This window comes from Tupaia chinensis, unplaced genomic scaffold (assembly GCF_000334495.1).
Source record: "Tupaia chinensis unplaced genomic scaffold, TupChi_1.0 Scaffold143594_1, whole genome shotgun sequence".
NCBI classification, from domain to species: Eukaryota; Metazoa; Chordata; class Mammalia; order Scandentia; family Tupaiidae; genus Tupaia; species Tupaia belangeri.
In genome coordinates this window covers 333,650-343,269 of record NW_006203440.1, presented here as the reverse complement: position 1 = coordinate 343,269, position 9,620 = coordinate 333,650, and the positions used below count along the sequence as shown (strand labels likewise).

The 9,620-nt window shown below is 40.9% G+C and overlaps 1 long non-coding RNA gene across 2 annotated transcripts in view; it reads left to right on the top strand.

Moving 5' to 3' along the window:
- Positions 1 to 20: 20 nt before the first annotated feature.
- Positions 21 to 9,620, top strand: part of LOC102500000 (uncharacterized) — a 29,435-nt gene continuing 19,835 nt past the window's right edge. For both annotated transcript variants that reach the window (XR_336814.3, XR_001369469.2), the window contains exon 1: positions 21 to 199. This is a non-coding gene — a long non-coding RNA (uncharacterized LOC102500000). The remainder of the gene's footprint in view (positions 200 to 9,620) is intronic.

Here is a 9,620-nt window from a genome sequence, read left to right as displayed (position 1 = left end):
CCCTCTGCCGCCATCTTGAGTCGGAAGTGGCTTTTTCTGCACTTTTTCAGACGCTGTTCCGAATCCTGCTTAGTCTTTGTCCCTGAATGTTGGTGTACGGTGAAAAACGAGCACCCTGACTTCGGGGGACTTTGGGGAGCCGGACTGGTTTGGGAGCAGAAACGCAGGTGGATCTCGGGCGGGCAGAAGTGAGCTGCAGGTACGAGCCGTGGACCCGGCGGCATCTGGGAGAAAGACCTTAACTTTGGGATCCACAGATCCGGATCCACTTGGACCCTGAAGTTAATGAGTGGTTTGTCAGAGACTGTGCTGCTGTAGCCCGGGTGCGCGTCCTCACGTGCAAAATCAGTTTCCAAAAGCCTCGCATACGAGGTGGTTGCTTGCAAGAAGGCCAGGACGGAAGATGGGGGGGGGGGGGGGGGAGAGGACAATGAACTAGCTGCTGAGCGCGTGAGTATAGGAGGTCTGGGTGTGAGTTCATATTCCACCTTTGCCTCTGGAAGTCCAATTAGGTAGCCTAAGTGACATTCAGTTTACCATTTGAAATGTGAGCATACTAGGATTGCTGGTGCAATGCCCCCAAATTCCCAAATAAATCCTAGTGAAGGGCTTGAAGGCTGACTCTTAGTGGCAGGTGTGTTTGTGGGGTTTCTTGGTGTTCTTCAGCAAGTGAAGTTTATTTTCCCTACTGAATTTGATAGCCAGCCTAGACTCCCTTGGAGGTTTAGGGAAGTTCTGTGCAGCAGACTACACCTGTGTGCCATTCCGTAAGTTTATCAAACTGAAAACCTACCCAACAACAAATCACAGACAGCGTTAATTACTTCCTGTTCACTTTATTTTGCAAAGGAAGGATTTCTATAGATTTGCTCTCTACTCATTGTATCCTCACTTGGTGAAGAAGAAACAAAAGAAACAAGCTCTGTGTCTTTTCTTTAAGCATACTAATCCCACTGGGAACCAGCAGTTAGCATAATGGCTATGTCGCTGGACTCCCATGTAGTCGACCATGGTTCGCGTCCCGGACCTGGTGGCTTAAAACTCACACCAGGCGCGTGTGGGAGCGTGCCCAAGATCCCGAGAGGAGAATGGAGGAGAAGGGATTGTGGCGTGACCATCCCCCCTGGGGGGTGATTTTTCACTTTCTGTCTCTATATCTCTCTCTGTCTGTCTGGCGGGCGCACGCGCCCTATAGCAAAAACCTCTCCAAAAAAAAAAAAAAAAAGAATACTAATCCCATTCATGAGGACTCTACCCTCCTTACCTAATCACCTCCGAAAAGCCTCACCTACTAACACCATCACCTTGGGTGTTAGGATTTCAACATATGAGTTCAGGCAGAATTAGAAACATTCAGTTCCTAACACTTGTGTTTAGTATCACCATGTGTTGTATTTAGCTGCTGGGTGTCCCTTTGATATCGTGTTTTGAGTCTGGGCCTGAATTTTCACCCTGGAGCCACATGGAGTGATACAGGAGACATGTAATTGTCCAAGGGAACATTTGGGTTCTGCTACCAAAGTAAAGACTTCTGGAAAGCTTAAAGCCATACATGCCTTTTACCTGGCTTTTCTGTCCAGTGGTTATGGAGGTGGCTCAACAGAAGACACCAAACACTTGTCAGGGGATATCTACAGAAAGTTATTAAGCACATAGATTCACATCCTGTCAAAGGAGGACATGCACACTCTTGAAGGACCACATAGGGGTTGCACCCAGGAACATAACAAATAATTAAGAGGATGGAGTGACCTCAGGACCAATGATTGAAGAAGTAGATACCAATATAAGAGTCTGGCTGAGAAATTCAGATTTCTAATCAGTGTAGGTCTTGAAAAATAGTAGTAACATGATTTTGAGTTGACAGAGCTGGAAGGCCAACTCAGGTTCAGCAACATCAGAGAGAGAGAGATAAGGAAAAAGCAAAGACTGAGGACCCAGCATCCGCATTGTCCAGTCAGTGGAATTAACAGATATGCATAAAAATCTGAGAAGCTAGTGGTGGTAAATCCTATCCTGAGTGGACTGTGGAAGGCCAGGCTAGTGTCCACCTGGTCTGTTCTGATGGACTAGTGCCCAAGACTGACCATTCATTCTCTGTGCCTGAGTAGTAAGAAAGTATTTTAATACTATCCTAACTAGTAGTGCTGTGTATCCAAAATGGAATAGGTCTGATCATTGGAAGACTTGTTCTCAACCCCCCTAAAAATAGGAGCCCAGAAAGCCTGCATGAGTAAAATAATTTTAAAGGAGTTGGTTTCAGCATTAGTAAATAATGTTAACAGTTTTCACCTACCTGAGAACCAGTCCCATTGATGCTTGATTTTACATGTATCCAGGTTCAGGTAATTAAGTCCTTTAAAGGTATATTCTGTACTTGACATTCCTATTTATAATATTGATCATCCCCAAAATGAGATTACCCTAACACCTTACTTTATAGATTCATCATTCTTTTTTTTTTTTTTTGAGAGGTTTTTGCTATAGGGTGCGTGCGCTCGCCAGACAGACAGAGAGAGACATAGAGACAGAAAGCGAGAAATCACCCCCCCAGAGGGGATGGTCACACCGCAATCCCTTCTCCTCCATTCTCCTCTCGGGATCTTGGGCACACACGCACATGCGCCCGGCGTGAGTTTTAAGCCACCAGGTCCGGGATGTGAACCGTGGTCGACTACATGGGAGTCCAGCGACATAGCCATTACGCTAACTGCTGGTTCCCTAGATTCATCATTCTTAAAAGTATGTGATGGATACTTATCTTCCACAGTAGACCACAAACTATAAACAAAAGAGCCAGTCCTGTATCTGTTTTAGTCATCATTGAATCTTATGTATAAAATACCTTATCCATAATAGGTACTCAATAAATTCTTGTTGATTGACTTATATTTGTGAGTAGTTGTATTTATTTTAATAGCATTTTATCATATCCATTTCTTACCAGATTATGACTGAGTGATTAGCTCAGAATATATGTGTGGAAAAATGAATTATATGTGTAAGGATAATCATTTAGCAGTCACTCATTTCCTTCCCCAACGTGCACATCTCACACTAGAAAAATCCCTTTGTAATCAGGAGGTGATGTGGAAGTTAAGGCAGCTGGATCCCATGGCCGACTGCGGGTTCAAGTCCTGGAACCAGTGCCTTGAGGAACATGCTGGCATATGCATGTGTCCCCAGAATCCTGAGAGGAGAATGCAGTTGAAGGGATGGTGGCATGACCATCCTCCCTGGGGGTGCTTTCTCACTTCCCTTCATTATCCATTTCTTCCTTGTAGAATGGGGACTATATTGTTTTTCCCAGACTTGCTTGGAAAATCAAACCCAAGGTTTATTCTGAAAATGAATTGTACTAAAGGATGGTTATAGACAGGAACACAAAGACTGATGCAAGGTCATATAGTTCAAAAGAGGCCTGAACATGAGATGGTTATTCAGAAATCAAACAGGTTTCAATTCAGTGTGAATTAACTTGTGATGTCTGAAGCCAGAGATTTCACTAAAGGCTTTCTCACATGAATAGTATTTACATAGTTTCTATTTTTTGTGAGTTTGCTCATGTTGTCTAAGGTAAACAATTAAATGCTTTCCCACACAGATATTTACATGGTTTCTTCCACTGTAAATTTGTTTAGGATTAAAAAATAACTGACCTTGGGACCAGCAAATGGCATAATAGTTACATCACATAATAGTTACATCACATAATAGTTACATCCCATGTAGTCAATAGCAGTCTAAGTTCTGGTCCTCGTGGCTTAAAACTCACTGGGTACTTGCGTGTGCATATCCAAAAAAATCTCGAGAGGAGAAAGCAGAAGGGATTGTGGCAATGGTCATCCCTCTGGGGGTAATTTCTCACTTTCTGTCTGTCTCTCCAGCTAGTGCATGTGTCCTATAGTAAAAATCTCTCAGAAGATAAATAACTGGCCCCTGTGATTTTTCTACACCGCATACTACAGACATAAGGGATCTTTCTTCCTCATGTGTGTTAAAACGTATGGGATTACTGAGGAGCTGTGAATGAAATCTTACTCCATACTCAGGGATTTTTGTTTCTCTTAAATCCAGTTTTTTTTAACTTCTTTGTTTCTTTCTTTTTATTTAGTTTGCTATAGGGTATGAATGCTATAGGGTATGGAGAGAAGCAGACAGAAAAAGAGGGGAAGTGAGAAGTTACCTCTGGGGGAGGATGGCCATGCCGCAGTCCCTTCTACTGCATTCTCCTCTCAGGATTCTGGGGACACATGCATATGCCAGCATGTTCCTCAAGGCACTGATTCCAGGACTTGAACCTGCAATCAGCTGTGTGGGATCCAGCTGCCTTTACTTCCACATCACCTTCTGATCACAAAGGGATTTTTTTTTTTTTGAGAGGTTTTTGCTATAGGGCATGTGCACTCACCAGAGAGACAGAGAGAGTCAGACAGAGAGTGAGAAATCACCCCCCAGGGGGGATGGCCACACTGTAATCCCTTCTCCTTTCTCCTCTTGGGATCTTGGGCACACATGCACATGCACCCAGCGTGAGTTTAAGCCACCGGGTCCGGGACTCGAACTATGGTTGACTACATGGGAGTTCGGCAACATAGCCTTTACACTAACTGCTGGTCCCACAAAGGGATTTTTCTAGTGTGAGATGTGCACTTTGGGGAAAGAGATGAGGGACTGGTAAAGGATTATCCTTACACACATAATTCATTTTTCCACACATATATTCTGAGCTAATCACTCAGTCATAATCTCAAGTTAAAAATCTCTCCTGTGTTATGTTCCCAGGGGACTGTGAACTTCTGTCTTACACATCTACACTCAGCTTCTTCATCATATCCTTAGCCCAACAAAGCCACTACATGGTGAAATAGTCATTTTCCTACCACAGCCAAAGGCTGTGAACAAAGACTACCTATCACATTACTTCTTTTGTGGGACAACCATAACAAAGAATAGGAGAGAATAGGAGAAATTAGTGTAAACACTAGGAGAGATTGACTTCTTTATTGGTTTCGGACCTGCATCAAACCTAATAGACAGCTCTGGTTACCAAGAAATAATAATAATAAAAGAAAAAAACTAAATCTAATATTTCTTGGATTCACCTGGAGTTTAAATTTACGAGGCAACAGAAGGAAAACAAAAAAACAGTTATTCCTTCAGAAACTGTCAGAGAACACTAAAGAGTCTACCACCCCAGATCCCGTCCCTACCATGGGTAGGTAATGGTGTTAATTTTGGAATGAGAATAAATTGCAGGATGCAAAGATCAATCATTAAGGGAAATGGACATATAAAATTTAAATTTAAAAAATTACTATAGGGAGTGCGTACTTGTTGGAGACACACACACACACACACACACACAGAGAAACCCCCCCAGAGGGGATGGCTATACCACAGTCCCTTTTATTGCATTCTCCTCTCAGTATTTGGGCATGCATGCATACATGCAGTCTCTTGTCTTCCACCCTCCTGTGGAGATACTGGGCACACACAAACACTACTTGGCATGTTTTTCAAGCCACTGGGGTTAAGGACTCAAACTGCGGTTTCATGGGATCCAGCCACTTTAACCACCATGCCACTGGCTGTCCTTAACAAAATTTTAAAATATAGTTGTATTAATTTTTCATTTGGATTGGAGATATGAAAAACTTAAGTGTGTTTGGATAATGAATATTAAGGAAACTATTTAGTCCAGTGAATAAATCTGATTTATAAAAATCAGCCACTGGCTTACCTCTCAAATTCTATACAAATTTTATTCTAAAGAATCTTGGGAAGCAGCAGTTAGCGTAATGGCTATGTCGCTGGACTCCCGCGTAGTCGACCGCGGTTCGCGTCCCGGACCCGGTGGCTTAAAACTCACGCCGGGCATGTGTGCGTGCATGCCCAAGATCCCGAGAGGAGAATGGAGGAGAAGGGATTGCGGCGTGACCATCCCCCTGGAGGGTGATTTCTCGCTTTCTGTCTCTATGTCTCTCTCTGTCTGTCTGGCGAGCGCACATGCCCTATAGTGAAAAATCTCTCCAAAAAAAAAAAAAAAATCTTAAGTACAATGGGATATGAATAATATTTTTAAATCACCATTTTTTGGATCATGTGAAAATTATTTTTAAATTTTACTCAGTACACTCTTACATTTTGAAGTTGTGACCTAGTTATATTTTTTTAACAATACTAGTCACAGTGAAGTCCTGTTACAGATGGGTTGTTAAGTTGAAATTTATTTAAAATTACTTAAGATCACTGGATCATAATAAAATGCTAAATATGAAAATCTTTCCATTGAAAATAAGACAATAACAGTATGTTCTTTTTAAATATTGATAGTTTGCTTTTATGAAAACAGGAAACTGATCTTGGTATAAAGCCAACATTAGCACTGAAAATAGTGTGTTTTAATGTCTTAGCAAGTGCAAATAATGCTGCAATAAACAGATATCCAAGTGTCTCACTGTTTCTTGTTCTTAGGATAAATACCAAGGAGTAGAATTACTGGGTCATATAGGAGTTCTATTTGTAGGTTTTATTATTCTGCACAGTGTCTATAGTAATTTACATTCTCACCAATGGTGTAGGACAGTTCCCTTTTCACCACAACCTTACCAGCACTTGTTCTGTGTTTTGTTTTGTTTTGTTTTTACCATAGCCATTCTGACTGGAATAACATGGTATTTCACTGTGGTTTTGATTTGTACTTCCCTTATAAGAAATGAACATTTTTTTCATATGCCTTTTGGCCACTCATATATCTTGGGAAGTTGTCTATTCAGCTCATTGCCCACTTTTTTTTTTTTTTGAGATATTTTCGCTATACGGCGCATGCGCTCACCAGACAGAGAGAGAGAGAGACATAGAGACAGAAAGCGAGAAATCATCCCCCCAGGGGGCATGGTCACGCCGCAATCCCTTCTCCTCCATTCTCCTCTCAGGATCTTGGGCATGCACACACACGTGCCCAGCGTGAGTTTTAAGCCACCAGGTCCAGGACGCAAACCGCGGTTGACTACATGGAAGTCCAGTGACATAGCCATTACGCCAACTGCTGGTTCCCAATTGCCCACTTTTTAATTGGGTTGTTTTGTTTGTTTTTGCAGGTAAATTGCTTGAATTCCCTACATATTCTGTTCATTAGTCCTTTATCTGAAGCATAGCTTGCATATATTCTCTCCCATTCTGCAGGTTGTCTCTCCCCTCTGATTATTGTTTTCTTTGCTGTGCAGAACCTTTTAAGCCTGATGTAGTTCTACTTGTCTGTTTTGGGGATTATTACTTGTGCTTTAGGGGTCTTATTTAAGAAATCTTTGCCTACTTCAACGTCTTCAAGAGTTTCTCCTATGTTTTCCACTAGTAGCTTGATAGTTTGAATCTTTATGTTTAGATCTTTGGTCCATTTTAAATTTTGTTTTTCTGCAAGTGGATATCCAGTTCTTCCAGCACCATTTGTTGAAGATACTTTCTTTTCCCCACTGGATTAGTTGACTGTATGTTTTTGGGGTTTATGTTTGCGTTTCCTATTCTGCTCCATTGGTCTGGAGTATTTCTGCCAGTACCTGGTTGTTTTGGTTATCACAGCTCTGTAATATATCTTGAGGTCAAGTAGTGAGATGCCTCCTACTTTATTCTTTGTACAAAGTATTGCCTTGGCAGTACAGGACCTTCTATGATTCCATAGAAATTTTGATTTTTTTATTTTAACCAAGAATTTCTCTGATAATGTGATAGGAATTGCATTGAATTTGTAAATTAACTTAGGTAAAGTTGACATTTTGATTATATTAATTCTTCCAATCCAGAAACATGTGATAATTGGAGTGAAAAAAATATGCCACTTATATACCATGGAATACTACCCAGCCATCACTCAAACACAGTGGATGAATATAGAAGTGTTTCTTTTTTTTTTCTTGCATCTTTTTTTTTTTTAAGAATTTATTTAATTTTCTTTCTTTCTTTTTCTTTTTGGAGAGGTTTTTGCTATAGGGCATGTGCACTCGCCAGACAGAGAGAGACACAGAGACAGAAAGCGAGAAATCACCTCCCAGGGGGGATGGTCATGCCACAATCTCTTCTCCATTCTCCTCTCAGGATCTTGGGCATGCACGCACACACGCCTGGCGTGAGTTTTAAGCCTCCGGGTCCAGGATGCGAACCGCAGTCAACTACGTGGGAGTCCAGCAACATAGCCATTAGGCTAACTGCTGGTTCCCTTAATTTTATTTATTCATCCATTTATTTTAATTTGACCAGAGAGAGACAGAGGTGGGGGAGGGTGAGAAAGCAAGCCACCAGGTCCAGGACTTGAACCGTGGTTGGCCATGTGGGAGTGTCCAGCACCTTAACCACCACGCCACCTGCTGGTCCCTGAATATAGAAGATTTAATGCTAAATGCAGCAATCTAGACTATGAAAGCTAGAGTTTATATATCTCTGCTCAATATATACAAAATGTCTTTATAGCAGAAACTGAAAGACTAGAAGATAATAATAGCAGAGACAGTAAATGTAGATACCACAGACTATAGGAAAGGGTGGACAGTTGAGGGTGGGATAGAGGGACTCAGGAAAAAATTTTAAAAGAACACTTAACAGATCCCGAGATGGATACTAAACTTGAGCTCTGAAATATTGCTTCCCTTGACCAAAAATGAAGATTTGCTGCTGAGATTTCTTCCTCCAGATTCATTTTTAGGGGATAAGACTACTTCAGTCTCCTTCTCTCCATTTCTCTCTATCTCGCTGTGTCTCCCTGAGACTTTTAAGTCTTTTTTTAAATTTTTTTGAATTAAGCAAAAGTTTTATTTCTATGCTCTTTAAAGATTATTACAAACACAAAGTATCTTAAAAATGTCCCAAATTAAGTCAAAGGCACATCCTCAAAGTAAAATACTTGTGACATGAAGAATTCTTTTAAGTTCTGGGAACCAGCAGTTAGCATAATGGCTATGTCGCTGGACTCCCACATAGTCGACCGTGGTTTGCGTCCCGGACCCAGGGGTTTAAAACTCACGCTGGGCACGTGTGCGTGCGTGCCCAAGATCCCAGGAGGAGAATGGAGGAGAAGGGATTGCGGCGTGACCATCCCCGAGGCTGTTGTCTCGCTTTCTGGCTCTATGTCTCTCTCTGTCTGTCTGGTGAGCACACGCGCCCTATAGTAAAAATCTCTCCAAAAAAAAAAATTCTTTTAAGTTCTAATATTTTTACGTTATTTTGTTTTAAACCATTTGCAGTGTTTGCTAGGTCACATTTTAAACATTTTTAAAGACATAAAATAATATGGTATTTCTTTTTAAAGTACAAAATCAACTACAAAGTAAAGAAACTTAAGATGACAATAATCAAATTTGTTTCATATATAGGATGGGGCAACTCAAAACATAAAAATGATCTTTCTAAACAAATTTGCTAAGGAACAACTCTCATCTTTAGTGTTAAAAATTAAACAATCTTCTCATTAAAAAAAGAAAAAAGAAAAAAGACAGCATTTGATTAGTAAAGCCTATTCTTTCCCCCAGTTTTTATTTTCCGGTCTTTACTTAGAGAGTATAAATTCATAAGAAAAGAACAAATTTTGTTATGCTATAAAAGTCTTTGTCTAGAACAAGAAATTACAT